Below are 15,530 nucleotides of genomic sequence, written 5' to 3' on the forward strand. Positions count from 1 at the left end.
TATATATATATATATATATATATATATATATATATATATATATATTTATTTATAAAGCATGTTGAATTTAGGTGAAGATGTGAGATAAATAGTTACAAATTTTGAGGGACACCTGCGTGGCTCAGTTGGTTAAGCGTCCAACTTCGGCACAGGTCATGATCTTGCAGTTTGTGAGTTCAAGCCCTGCATTGGGCTCTGTGCTGACAGCTTAGAGCCTGGAGCCTGCTTCAGAGTGTGTCTCCCTCTCTCTCTGCCCTACCCTGCTTTCACTCTATCTCACTCAAAAATAAATAAACATTAAAAAAAAAGAAATTTTGAGTACAAAATGGAATGTACAAATATGAAGCTTGAGAAGAGAGATTAGAGTTGAAGTCCAAATTTGAACAATCATCAGCATATAAATTGCATATTATGATCTAAAGCAAATACACAATGAGAAAAGGGCCTAGTAGTGAATTCTGAGTAATTCCAAAATATGGTAACCACCAATAGTTTTAATTTAACAAAAAGTTCACGTACCTCCAAAGCTCAAAGGCATCAATGGTTTTGGCATCAAAGTTACCCTAATCTTAAAAGTGGTTTTCATCAAAATGACTATATATATATATATATATATATATATATATATATATAGTTTCATTAATAAAACTGGCATTATACTAAAAGTTAACAGTAAATATGAATATGAGTCAACATAATGTAGAGCAACGTGGGCAGTTCCCAAACCACAATGATGTCATAGAACAAATCCTTGAAAGTGATGTGGCAACTGAGGTTTTGTACAAAATAATGATGTAAAACATCTAGCTAGTCATAAGGAGGAATTCCTTAGTAGATTTACAAATAAAATATTCCAAACGTGAGTTTTCGGGGACTGAACAAGAAGTGAAACCTGCATTTGCTTCTGGCAAATTGTCAACTACCATCCAGTGTCCGTATTATATACTCAGACTTGCTAGAATCATCCTATTACATTAAGGTGAAAAATAACTTTGGGGTCAGTTGTCTGCCTCCAAACTTGCCAGGGCAGAATATATGAGTGGGCTTGAAAATTAATTTCTGCCTAAGAGTTAACACCATTCTGTGAAATAAAGAAAGTGAGAAAAGTGAACAGTTACAGAATTACAAAACCTGCTCTTTGCAGAAAAGTCTTGGATCATTAGATAGCAAAGATTGGCTGAAGCATATAGACTAATGTGGTAAGGGGGTTCACAGATATTTTTATATGGCCCCTTGGATCTTGGGAAACCGAAGTTATTTCAAGGAGTTGATAAGGTTGGTCAAGAAAAACAGAGCTAACCTACAGTCAATAGTTTATCCATCTTGATTTAACTTAATATGATGCCATGTGTCCTATTTAAAATATGTAATATGTCACTTGCAAATTACAATAAAAAGTAATATGTAACATCACAAACTACCTATGCCGAAAAGCAATATGATAATGAAGGTATATAGTATAATGGTTAGGAGGAAAGGTTCTGGAGTCACTTGGATGAAGTTCCCATTTCCCAGTTTCTTAACTCCATCTGTGACTCCATGAAAGCTCCTCAACATGTTTCCTCTGTAGAACAGAGCTCATAAAGATTTTATGAGAATTAAGTGAAATAAATGAATGAAAAGCAATAAGCACAATGCCTACCAGTGGATATCAGAAAATGCCCCCCAAAGATATCCTTGTCTTAATCTCTGGAATGCATGGATGTTACCTTACTTGGTAAGAGGAACTTCGTAAATGTGATTAAGTCAAGGTTTTTGAATGGACAGGTCATTCCAGAATTATCTGGATTATTTTGGATAATAATTATATTATCTTGGTGGGTGCAATGTAATAACAAAGGTGCTGAGTAGAGGGATGCAGAAGAGTTAGGGTCAGGGAAAGAAGAATCAGAATGGAAGCAGAGTTTGGAATAATGCAGGGTGACGAGTGATGCAGACAATCTCTAGAAGCTGGGAGAAGCAAGGATTCTCCCCTAGAATTTTTGGAACGAACAAAGTTGTGCTGATCCATTTTCCACTTCTGACATCCAGAACTATAAAATAAGAAATCTGTGTTGTTTTAAGCCACCAAATTTGTGGTAATTTGTTACAATGGCAATAGGAAACTAATACAGTAACACAAAATAATTCCATAATAAATGTTAGCTGATATTATTGAAAAATGAAAAAAAAATCATGGTGGGGATAAAAAGATGAGGAATATATTCTTTTTAGGGGAAGGAACTATTATTATTTTTACTTACATGTATATAATGAAATGAGACCTATACATTGTAAAATATTTGAAAATATAAACCAAGGAAAATATATACAAGAAAAATTACAACTATCTTTTCCATTCAGGATCCATAACCTGCCATTTCAGAAATAAAGGTTTGTTAACAGATTCTCGTGTATCCCTTCAAAAATGTTCCTTAATAAAAGATATTTATAACTATATTTTTCCTGATTTATGGCTTTTAGATGTTGTATAGATTTTCCTACTTATCTCTTGTTATTTTGCCCATTAGTGCTAAATTGACCTTTTATCATTGTGAAAGGACATTTAAAAATCTTTGTTAATATTCTGGGGTGCTTGGGTAGCTCAGTCTGTTCATGATCTCATGGTTCATGGGTTTGAGCCCTGCGTCTGGCTCCACGCTGACAGTACAGAGCCTGCTTGGGATTCTCTCTCTCTCTTTCTCTCTCCCTCTCTCTCTCTAACCCTGACCCACTCACACATGTGCTTGCACTTTTTCTCTCTGTTTCTCGAAATAAATAAATAAACTTAAAAAAAAATCTCTGTTAATATTCTTTATGCTGGAGTTAATCTTATCTGACATTATTAAGCCACTGACTTCATTATGATTTGTGTTTACAAAACATCTTTTTGCATATTGCTTTTAAATTTTTTTTTTTAGTTTTTATTTATTTTTGAGAAAGAGAGAGAGACAGAGACAGAGACAGAGACAGAGACAGAGACAGAGTGCGAGCAGGGGAGAGGCAGAGAGAGAGGAGACACAGAATCCGAAGCAGGCTCCAGGCTCTGAGCTGTCAGCACAGAGCCTGACATGGGGCTTGAACTCATAGACCAAGAGATCATGACCTGAGTAGAAGTCGGATGCTTAATTGACTGAGCCACCCAGGCACCCCTGCATATTACTTTTAAATTTTCTATGCCTTTATACTTAGTGTATACAGCATATGGCTTGGTCATTCTTTGTGTAACCATTATGGCAGTCTTTGTTTTTTAATTAGATTATTTGGTCCATTTAAATTTAACATAATTATGGACATGGTTTTATAGCCACTATCTTACTATTTATTTTTGTCAACCATTTCTTTTTTTCCCTTCCTTTCTTGCCTTCTTTTGAGCTGAGTACATTTTATTATTCCATTTTATCTCATCTATTGCTTTTTTCACTCTGCTTCTCCCTGCTTTTCATGGTTTCTATGTGAATTACAGTATGTGTCAGAGTAGTCTATTTTGCAGATTATTTCATGCATGATTTAAGGAACTTACATTGGTTTACTTTCATTTCCTTCTAGTCCTTTATAGTTGTTATACATTTCATTTCCCCCCTCCCTCTCTTTGAGAATATATTATTTTGTATAATCAATTGTCTTTTGAAGAAATTCAAAAATTGATTTTTGAAAAAAGACTTCTGTATGTGGCACATATTTACCATACTCAGCCCTCTTTATTTGTTGGTATGGATGCTAATTTCTACCTAGTATCAATATCATCTAGCCTAACTAACCTGCTTCAACATTCATAAAGTGCAGAACTGCTTGTGGTAGATTCTCTGAGTTTTTGTTCATGAAAAAATATCTCTATGTTGTCTCTGTTTTTGAATGGCATTTGGAGAACACTTATTTCTGGGCTTTAAATTCCATTTCAACATTTCAATTTTTTTCTTTTGTCTTTAATGATTTATTTCATTTTTTTAATAAAAAGTATGAGGCCATAGTTATCATAGTCACTCATGTAAGTAGTATGGTATCCCCTTCTGTCTGCTTTTAAAATGTTCTTTATATTTTGCTTTCAGTAGATTGACTATGTTGTGTTTATGTGTGGCTTTTTTTTTTTTTTTTTTCATCTGGCTTGGGGTTTGTTTTGATTCTTTAATCTGTAGGTTATTTTTTTTTTTCAAATTAAAAAGTGCTAAGCCATTATTTATTTATTTATCCCATACACTTTATTTTCCCTTCTGGAATTCTAATCATATATATATATGTATATGTGTGTGTGTGTATATATATATATATATATATATACACATACATATACATATATATGTATATGTATATACATATACATATATATATGTATATATATGTATATATATATACATATACATATATATGTATATATATATGTACGTATATATATATACATATATATACATACATGTATATATATACGTACATATATATATATATATACATATACAAACTGATATTGTCCCACATGTTTCTGAGTCTTTTATTTTTTTTCTTTAATTTGTTGTCCATGCTCCTCAGTTTCAATGATTTCTATTTTCCTGTTTTCAGAAGATTGATAATCTTTATTACAATGGCCTATCTTCTATTAAACCAATCCAGTATCTTTTTCTTATTTTTTTTTAAATTTTGTATATATTGTAATTTTAAATGCTAGAATTTTCATTTAGTTCATTTTTATAGTCACTATTTCTCTATTGAGATTTCCCTTCTACTCATTCATTACGTTTAGATTTCTCTTTATACTTTCATTTATTATAGCAAAATAAACTATTGAGGCAGTTAATTCTCACATGTTATATCTGTGTTTGTTTCTAACAGTTGTTTCTTTTGTTTGGTTTTAAATCTCTTTTTCCTATTTCTTCAGATATGTAGTAAATATTTATTGTATATTCTGTATGGTCAATATTGGTGACGATCTGATTTTTGTGTTTCCTTAAAGTATTGAGTTTGTTTGTTTTTTTGATTTTTTTTTCTTTCTGGCAAGCCATTAATCTATGGATGCATCACCTTGATTATCTTCAGTCTTGTTTTTCAGTTTGTTTTTTATTGTAGTTCTAGAGTAACCTTAATTCAAGGACTATAGACACCCTCCTGCAAAGATTTTTCTGGATTGTGTTTTTTTTTTCTGATATCACAGTGAAATGACTAGGGTGTTCAGATGAAATCTGGCTTATTATACCTGGTGTGTTCTCTAGCTGTTCGCTATTTTTTCTAAGCAAATCATTGCAGAATATTACCTATGGCATATGCAGCTCAGTCTTCAGCAGAAGACATAAAAGCACCCTTGTGCAAAGCCCTGGAGCTTTTTCTTTATGTACTCTGCAGGACCACTCCCAACCACCTTATCATTGTCAAACTCATCTCTGATTCTTCAGCATCGTGAGGCCACCATGCTTTATTTGGAATCTACCTTTCTGTCCCATAATCAAGAAAGTTTCTCCAGGAAGAAAACAGACACAATTGTGAGGTTCATCTCTTTTGTTTCTTGAAGTCCTGTGTTCTCTCTTTTTCAAATTCCAAACACTGTTGCTTCACCGTTTTGCCTGATCTTATAGTGGTTGACAGCGGGAGAGCTATCCCGTAAGTTGTCTGTCATGGACAGAAGTGGGAATTACATGTATAATCAATTTACATTATCCTCTTTAGAAATTGTTTTTCCTTTTTTGAAATGCTATATGAATCTGGGTTTTAAAATCATTATATTTTCTATAAGAGTGAGATGGAAAATAGGAAAATGAAAATATGGTCTAAGTGCCCTTCACAATGGAACAAACTTAGATTCTTCTTAATGGCTCTAGCTTTTATTAATAATGATTAAATGTGAAATCAAAGAATAATAAGAAGTATCAGTATTTCACATGCTTATGCTAATCCCGATACACTGACCATTGACAAAGCACTGTTTGTTGGTTGTTTTTACATTTTTGAAACTCTGAGCTACAAATGTATTCTGTTTTCAGCTATCTGCCAAGAGCATAAATAGTTGAGCTTTAAAATGACACCCAGCTACATCTCTATTTGTCTGAATAAATGTCTGTATGTGATATGTTTATAACTGTTGCAACACTTCTTTTCTTCACCCTGACAGTTCTGTAGAGATACAGTATATCACTATATGGAATTCAAAGCATGTTCAACACTTTGTGCTAAGGCATTGCTGCTTCAAAATGTTTACAATTTGATCCTGTCTGAACCCATTGAATCTACTGCAACCAAAACTACATTTGCACTAAACTCTATGGCTGAATCAAAGGTAAACACAAAGTTTTCAAAACACTTCAAAGGGCTCAAACATAAATGTATTTGTATCATCTAAGCAAAGTGCAATGACTAAAAGTTCTCTCAATTGTTTACGTGAAAAAAAGTAAAGTAAAACGCAACGTAGATATACATACAAATATATTATCCAGGGCTGGAAAGCATAACCTTATAATTTTACAGTAGATTTTTCTTTCTAAAAACAATTTTTAAATTATATAGAGACACATATAACGATATTTAAAAATTAAAATGTCCATTAGTGTCCTTTGCTTAAGAAGACAAAAAATAATTAATGTTGTCTTACCAAAACTTCCCTAGAAGCACTTCTTTCAGTAGTGGTGATTTCACTTGTTTCTAAGATCTAGCCCAAGATCTTCCAAATTATGAGAGACTGAAATCTAAGTTAGTCTGAGGAAATCTATCAAAAATTGTACCGAAAAACAAGTCATATTTTGGAGAGCCATTATTTCTTAAGTCTTTCTTTTTTTCTCATGCTTATCATCATTTAATTACAATAAAAACCCTCTCATTATCTCTTTGGTTAATTGAAAATAAACAGTGGAATAAAACAGAAAGCCGTGAACAACCATATAATAAAACAGAAAGCCATTAACTACCATATATATATATATATATATATATATATATATATATTAGGCATTTGTTTTGACATGGACCATATAAGTGCATATGTATTTTTTGTTTTGTTTTGTTTTAATTTTTTTAATCTTTATTTTAGAGAGAGAGAGACAGAGTGTGAGCAGGGGAGGAACAGAGAGAGAGGAAGACACAGAATTCAAAGCAACTCCAGTCTCCAGGCTGTCAGCACAGAGCCCAACGCAGGGCTGGAGCTCAGAAACGGCAAGGTCATGACCTGAGTCAAAGTCTGATGCTCAACTGACTGAGCCACCCAGGCGTCCCTTCTTCTATTTTTGGCTAAGTTGTTTTGTTTTTTTGTTTGTTTGTTTGTTTGTTTTTTGGCAACCATCTGCTGATCAGAGTTCCATGCAGTCTTTAAAGCTAAAAACATCCATTGTGAATGTACTCTATTCCAGGATTTTTTTTTTATTCTTTGGTGGAAGAAAAATTTAAATCCGAAAATCTTGGATGCATATACTTTTCATCCACTATTTTTCAATCATTTTTACATAATGTAATAGTAATACATTTAGCAACTAAATTTTAAGTCTTTCTCAATATTAAATTAAAATTTCATAGAAACAAAGCCATATTTTTTGTGTATACATATTTACTTAGTCTATATGATATTCAGGAAAATATAGAATTATAATAAGAACATCTTGAACAAACAAATTTGTGATCACACTCATCTGAGCCTTGGTAGGCATATAACCCAAGTAAAGGAGCAGTTACTAACCTCCTAACCGCAAGTGTTAAGATGCCTACAGATAAAAGTTGCTGTTTTGTTGTGGGAATGGAAGGTGTTGAAACTGAAGAGGCACTTATGTAGAGGTCATGAAAGAGAGTTTCTATCATGCATATTTAATGTCATTTATTCTGTGAATTCTAAGCTTTTTCCTGCCTGTCTTGTTCACCACTATTATCTTCAGTGTAAGGCATTGTGCCTTGTAACTAGTAAAGAATCGATATTTAGTGAAGAAAAACCATGATCGAGCTATTTATACAGCACACATACATATACCAGAATGCAGACAGCATACAAAAATATTCAACCTCACAGGAAATCAAATGAGCACCTTAAGAACTGTCCAACTATTAAACTGACAAAGTTTAGGTAACAATAATTATTGAAATGGGAATGATGGAATAGTCCCCCCTGTACATTGTTAGAAGAAATATAAATCCATACGTTTTTCAGAAGGACACAATTTTATAATATTTGTTCAAAAATGTCAACAACATTAATATGTCCTAAATTCTTCAGAGATGTATATAGAGATCTATGCATAAGATAATTTTACAGATAATTCATGTCAGTGAAAAGTGCAAATTGCCTAAGTATTTAATAGAAGATTGATTAAATAAATAATGTGACATCTATATGTTGGAATGTTATGCAGGCATTTAAATAATGTATTCATACACTATTTAATGATTTAGAAATACTTAATGGAAATTAAAAACTAAACTGTATATTTAGAAAATCACATTTTTATAAAACATGCACACACAAAAGGAAGACAATAAAATAGAATGTATTTGGGAAGTGTTAATGTCTTTGAAGATTTTATTTCTTCTTTATTCTTCCTTTTGTTTCTTATTTTTTTCTATTGTGAGCATACTCTTTACAAATCAGAACAAAAATTTTCTTAAAAGCCTGTTCATTTTAATTTCTCTGTCAGTTTTTTGTTCTTTCAAAATATCATCAGAAACTAATTTTGATTGTTATGTTGAGTGAATGAAGACAGGGTCTGAAATTTTGTGCACATTAAAATACTATCCTAACATGACTTGCCTAAATTTAAGGGTGTCACATTTGATAAAACGTTAGCTGTAAAAAGAACATTAGAGATGCCCTAATTAAACCTCCGTCTTTAGCAGTAAGTGGCCATGCACTATTTCCACATTAAGCTTTCCATGAAAATGAGTTTCAAAATTGGCACATACTTGAACTTGTTTGGGAAACAAGAACTGGGGTGTAGAAAATAATACAATTAATGGGCCAATATTCTCTACTCTAATAAGCATTTACATTTTAAAATGTGTCAGTAAACTGAATATTTATTAGATATGAAAACCTTACAAATTGACTATTCATGACAGTTTGACAATAGTTTCCATGAGGAAAGTGATTTTTTTACAAGAAAGTTAAATTACAGAAAGATAAAATAAAATAAATAGCATTTTTCCACTGGGTTTTTGAAGTTTAGTTTTGCATTATTATGCTTTCCTTTTTCAGTTATTTACTGTTAAGACACTCTTTTTCCTAGGTTCATAGCTAACCCATATTTCATAGCCTCTGAATTTCCATTGGAAACATGTGACTGAAAAATGAAATGTAGGCTTCCAGGCCCACCTATAAACACACTAGAGCAATTCTTCTATTCTTTTTCCTCCTTGAAAAGAGTCATTGTAGATCATATTTAAAGAAGATGAGGTTACTAGGTACAAGGATGCTGAATCCCTAAATCACTCTTTGTATGAGAACTTCTCAGGAAAGTTATACAATTATGAACATCCACACTGACTTCGTATGACTGAGTATGGCACAGAACTTTTCCAGATTACTTATTGTAGCAGTTAGCATTAACTACACTGACTAATAAAAATCCCAGCACCTCAAAGTTTGATGCTGACAAAACAAAAACTAAAATACGGCACATTAGCTTAGTTATTGGTCAGCAGATGTTAACAATATGGATAAATCAGTTTTGTCACTTGGTGATTGCAATGAAACGACATTTAAAAACTGTCACCTGTGGTAGCTTGGAAAACACTCCAATGCTTACCTAACTATTCAGTTACAGAGATGTTTGGAAAATACATGTTAGCAGAGTCTGTTATTGCTATTGATGGTTTCAGTAAAGTAGTACAAGAGATGAGCTCAGAAAATACTTGGCAGACTTAAAGTATACATGAAAAAGAATAGAGAAGTTCAGAAAAAAGAGGTAAGAAATAGTATTTGAAAGACTGAACAACCAAGACCCAGTGAGGTTTCTCAGGTGTGCAGAGTGACTCATATTTGTGCCAAAGATCCAATAAAAGGCATGCTCTATCCACTCAAGCTTGACAGCCTCAAGATGATCTGAGTCAAAGCTGAATAGGGAGATATGGCAGCAAGGTAGCAAGGAAATGAAACATATCTGAGCACAAAGTCTGATAGTTTTAGCTCCTTGTATCTGAAATTGAGTAGAAGCAAATAGTTTGCCAAGTTTTTAATATAATTGTATTGCCAAATAGCCAGAGTCCTTGACTCTGTAATTCTTAAATCTTTAGTTTTTTGTTTTTTGTTTTTTTTTTTATCTTGGAGAGAGAGAGAGAGAATGAGAGAGAGAGAGAGAGAGAGAGAGAGAGAGAGAGAGAAAACGAGTGGGGGAGAGGGGCAGAGGGAAAGAGAATCTTAGGCTCCACGCTCAGCATGGAGCCCAATGCAAGGCTCTATCCCACAACCCTAGGATCTTGACCTGAACCAAAAGTGAGAGTAAAACATTTAACTGACTGAGCCACCCAGGCACTCCTGTAGTCTGTAATTTTTAAAGCAATTTTTGGACACCATATTTCCATGAGCATGAAATGGGTTCTATAAGTTGAATAGCCAAAAAAGACATATTCTTCAATACTCACTTTACATATGGCCATGGAGAATAAGAAGTAACAACCTTCACTGAATTTGATTTTCTTAACAGCAGAGCTCTACCCAGTAAAGAAAATCAAACCTAACTGAAGATCTTTCTTTTTTCTCCAGGAATTAGGACTTTACAATATCTGCATAGCTGGATTCCATAAAGGCCATGAGTCAAAGATTTCTATATGCCTTTTTTTCTCCCATTTTCCAAACAGGAGTTATTAACATTACTTTGTCTCTGTCTGTAAGTTTGTGTACTGGGAGGATCAGGGGACAGAAAGCATGATTTTTTTTTTGTTTTTTAATTTTCAGATTTCAGAACCATGGATACGGTTGTATACATGGATCTGATAAGGAAAACTGTCACCACCAAAGGTCCCAGAACATAAACCAGGTGCTGTGACCGGTCGAGACTGGGGGTTGTTCATTTGGGAAGTTGAGAATATAGGAGATAATGTGAAAGGAGTATTTAATGACCAGAAGAGTAGTCTGTAAAGAAGATACTGATATATTCTTATTAAACCATTTCCATTTCCTCCTGAATGCATAGCTACAGTTACATTTTTTAGTCCCCATTTTCATAGCTTGAGGTGATATGACTAATTTTTGTCTATAAAACCTCCTGCCTGATCCTTCACCCTTACTCACTTCTTTAAGGTTAAGATGGAAGCATTAGAGGATGGTAGGAGCTTGGTGAACAGCAGATCAACTTGTATTCAGTCACTGAAACTTCTGGATTTTTGGTGGTATTGTTGATACAGGAGTTAGCACGAATGACCCTGACTATAGAGTTACTAACTCTTTAGCAAAAATAATTCCATTTTATAACCCAAAATTAAAATATCATTTAAAAATGCATGTTATATTTTAGATATACAATTATAATGATTATTTCAACTTCTTATAAAGAGGTTGAAATTGGTACTTTTTTTCAAAGACCTAGCATTCATAATTTTTCAGTCTGTTATTTATTTATTTATTTATTTATTTATTTATTTTATTTTTTAATATATGAAATTTACTGTCAAATTGGTTTCCATACAACACCCAGTGCTCATCCCAAAAGGTGCCCTCCTCAATACCCATCACCCACCCTGCCCTCCCTCCCACCCTGCCCTCCCTCCCACCCCCCATCAACCCTCAATTTGTTCTCAGTTTTTAACAGTCTCTTATGCTTTGGCTCTCTCCCACTCTAACCTCTTTTTTTTTTTTTTTTCCTTCCCCTCCCCCATGGGTTTCTGTTATGTTTCTCAGGATCCACATAAGAGTGAAACCATATGGTATCTGTCTTTCTCTGTATGGCTTATTTCACTTAGCATCACACTCTCCAGTTCCATCCATGTTGCTACAAAAGGCCATATTTCATTTTTTCTCATTGCCACGTAGTATTCCATTGTGTATATAAACCACAATTTCTTTATCCATTCATCAGTTGATGGACATTTAGGCTCTTTCCATAATTTGGCTATTGTTGAGAGTGCCGCTATAAACATTGGGGTACAGGTGCCCCTATGCATCAGTACTCCTGTATCCCTTGGATAAATTCCTAGCAGTGCTATTGCTGGGTCATAGGGTAGGTCTATTTTTAATTTTCTGAGGAACCTCCACACTGCTTTCCAGAGCGGCTGCACCAATTTGCATTCCCACCAACAGTGCAAGAGGGTTCCTGTTTCTCCACATCCTCTCCAGCATCTATAGTCTCCTGATTTCTTCATTTTGGCCACTCTGACTGGCGTGAGGTGGTATCTGAGTGTGGTTTTGATTTGTATTTCCCTGATAAGGAGCGACGTTGAACATCTTTTCATGTGCCTGTTGGCCATCCGGATGTCTTCTTTAGAGAAGTGTCTATTCATGTTTTCTGCCCATTTCTTCACTGGGTTATTTGTTTTTCGGGTGTGGAGTTTGATGAGCTCTTTATAGATTTTGGATACTAGCCCTTTGTCCGATGTGTCATTTGCAAATATCTTTTCCCATTCCGTTGGTTGCCTTTTAGTTTTGTTGGTTGTTTCCTTTGCTGTGCAGAAGCTTTTTATCTTCATAAGGTCCCAGTAATTCACTTTTGCTTTTAATTCCCTTGCCTTTGGGGATGTGCCGAGTAAGAGATTGCTACAGCTGAGGTCAGAGAGGTCTTTTCCTGCTTTCTCCTCTAAGGTTTTGATGGTTTCCTGTCTCACATTCAGGTCCTTTATCCATTTTGAGTTTATTTTTGTGAATGGTGTGAGAAAGTGGTCTAGTTTCAACCTTCTGCATGTTGCTGTCCAGTTCTCCCAGCACCACTTGTTAAAGAGACTGTCTTTTTTCCATTGGATGTTCTTTCCTGCTTTGTCAAAGATGAGTTGGCCATACGTTTGTGGGTCTAGTTCTGGGGTTTCTATTCTATTCCATTGGTCTATGTGTCTGTTTTTATGCCAATACCATGCTGACTTGATGATGACAGCTTTGTAGTAGAGGCTAAAGTCTGGGATTGTGATGCCTCCTGCTTTGGTCTTCTTCTTCAAAATTACTTTGGCTATTCGGGGCCTTTTGTGGTTCCATATGAATTTTAGGATTGCTTGTTCTAGTTTTGAGAAGAATGCTGGTGCAATTTTGATGGGGATTGCATTGAATGTGTAGATAGCTTTGGGTAGTATTGACATTTTGACAATATTTATTCTTCCAATCCATGAGCAGGGAATGTCTTTCCATTTCTTTATATTTTCTTCAATTACCTGCATAAGCTTTCTATAGTTTTCAGCATACAGATCTTTTACATCTTTGGTTAGATTTATTCCTAGGTATTTTATGCTTCTTGGTGCAATTGTGAATGGGATCAGTTTCTTCATTTGTCTTTCTGTTGCTTCATTGTTAGTGTATAAGAATGCAACTGATTTCTGCACATTGATTTTGTATCCTGCAACTTTGCTGAATTCATGTATCAGTTCTAGCAGACTTTTGGTGGAGTCTATCGGATTTTCCATGTATAATATCATGTCATCTGCAAAAAGCGAAAGCTTGACTTCATCTTTGCCAATTTTGATGCCTTTGATTTCCTTTTGTTGTCTGATTGCTGATGCTAGAACTTCCAGCACTATATTAAACAACAGCGGTGACAGTGGGCATCCCTGTCGTGTTCCTGATCTCAGGGAAAAAGCTCTCAGTTTTTCCCCATTGAGGATGATGTTAGCTGTGGGCTTTTCATAAATGGCCTTTATGATCTTTAAGTATGTTCCTTCTATCCCGACTTTCTCAAGGGTTTTTATTAAGAAAGGGTGCTGGATTTTGTCAAAGGCCTTTTCTGCATCGATTGACAGGATCATATGGTTCTTCTCTTTTTTTTTGTTAATGTGATGTATCACGTTGATCGATTTGCGAATGTTGAACCAGCCCTGCATCCCAGGAATGAATCCCACTTGATCATGGTGAATAATTCTTTTTATATGCTGTTGAATTCGATTTGCTAGTATCTTATTAAGAATTTTTGCATCCATATTCATCAGGGATATTGGCCTGTAGTTCTCTTTTTTTACTGGGTCTCTGTCTGGTTTAGGAATCAAAGTAATACTGGCTTCATAGAATGAGTCTGGAAGTTTTCCTTCCCTTTCTATTTCTTGGAATAGCTTGAGAAGGATAGGTATTATCTCTGCTTTAAATGTCTGGTAGAACTCCCCTGGGAAGCCATCTGGTCCTGGACTCTTATTTGTTGGGAGATTTTTGATAACCGATTCAATTTCTTCGCTGGTTATGGGTCTGTTCAAGCTTTCTATTTCCTCCTGATTGAGTTTTGGAAGAGTGTGGGTGTTTAGAAATTTGTCCATTTCTTCCAGGTTGTCCAATTTGCTGGCATATAATTTTTCATAGTATTCCCTGATAATTGTTTGTATCTCTGAGGGATTGGTTGTAATCATTCCATTTTCATTCATGATTTTATCTATTTGGGTCATCTCCCTTTTCTTTTTGAGAAGCCTGGCTAGAGGTTTGTCAATTTTGTTTATTTTTTCAAAAAACCAACTCTTGGTTTCGTTGATCTGCTCTACAGTTTTTTTAGATTCTATATTGTTTATTTCTGCTCTGATCTTTATTATTTCTCTTCTTCTGCTGGGTTTAGGCTGCCTTTGCTGTTCTGCTTCTATTTCCTTTAGGTGTGCTGTTAGATTTTGTATTTGGGATTTTTCTTGTTTCTTGAGATAGGCCTGGATTGCAATGTATTTTCCTCTCAGGACTGCCTTCGCTGCATCCCAAAGCGTTTGGATTGTTGTATTTTCATTTTCGTTTGTTTCCATGTATATTTTAATTTCTTCTCTAATTGCCTGGTTGACCCACTCATTCGTTAGTAGGGTGTTCTTTAACCTCCATGCTTTTGGAGGTTTTCCAGACTTTTTCCTGTGGTTGATTTCAAGCTTCATAGCATTGTGGTCTGAAAGTATGCATGGTATAATTTCAATTCTTGTAAACTTATGAAGGGCTGTTTTGTGACCCAGTATATGATCTATCTTGGAGAATGTTCCATGTGCACTCGAGAAGAAAGTATATTCTGTTGCTTTGGGATGCAGAGTTCTAAATATATCTGTCAAGTCCATCTGATCCAATGTATCATTCAGGGCCCTTGTTTCTTTATTGACTGTGTGTCTAGATGATCTATCCATTTCTGTAAGTGGGGTGTTAAAGTCCCCTGCAATGACCACATTCTTATCAATAAGGTTGCTTATGTTTATGAGTAATTGTTTTATATATCTGGGGGCTCGGGTATTTGGCGCATAGACATTTATAATAGTTAGCTCTTCCTGGTGGATAGACCCTGTGATTATTATATAATGCCCTTCTTCATCTCTTGTTACAGCCTTTAATTTAAAGTCTAGTTTGTCTGATATAAGTATGGCTACTCCAGCTTTCTTTTGGCTTCCAGGAGCATGATAAATAATTCTCCATCCCCTCACTCTCAATCTAAAGGTGTCCTCAGATCTAAAATGAGTCTCTTGTAGACAGCAAATAGATGGGTCTTGTTTTTTTATCCATTCTGATACCCTATGTCTTTTAGTTG

General features: G+C 34.5%; 1 long non-coding RNA gene across 1 annotated transcript in view; it reads left to right on the plus strand.

Annotated features, from left to right (window-relative positions):
- The window catches only part of LOC125919384 (uncharacterized), a 27,846-nt gene extending 20,590 nt beyond the window's left edge, over window positions 1-7,256 (plus strand). The window contains exon 3 of the long non-coding RNA XR_007456746.1: window positions 6,986-7,256. This is a non-coding gene — a long non-coding RNA (uncharacterized LOC125919384). The remainder of the gene's footprint in view (window positions 1-6,985) is intronic.
- The last annotated feature ends 8,274 nt before the right edge of the window (window positions 7,257-15,530 follow it).

The sequence above is a fragment of the Panthera uncia genome, chromosome B4 (genome assembly GCF_023721935.1).
Source record: "Panthera uncia isolate 11264 chromosome B4, Puncia_PCG_1.0, whole genome shotgun sequence".
In the NCBI taxonomy this organism is placed as follows: Eukaryota; Metazoa; Chordata; class Mammalia; order Carnivora; family Felidae; genus Panthera; species Panthera uncia.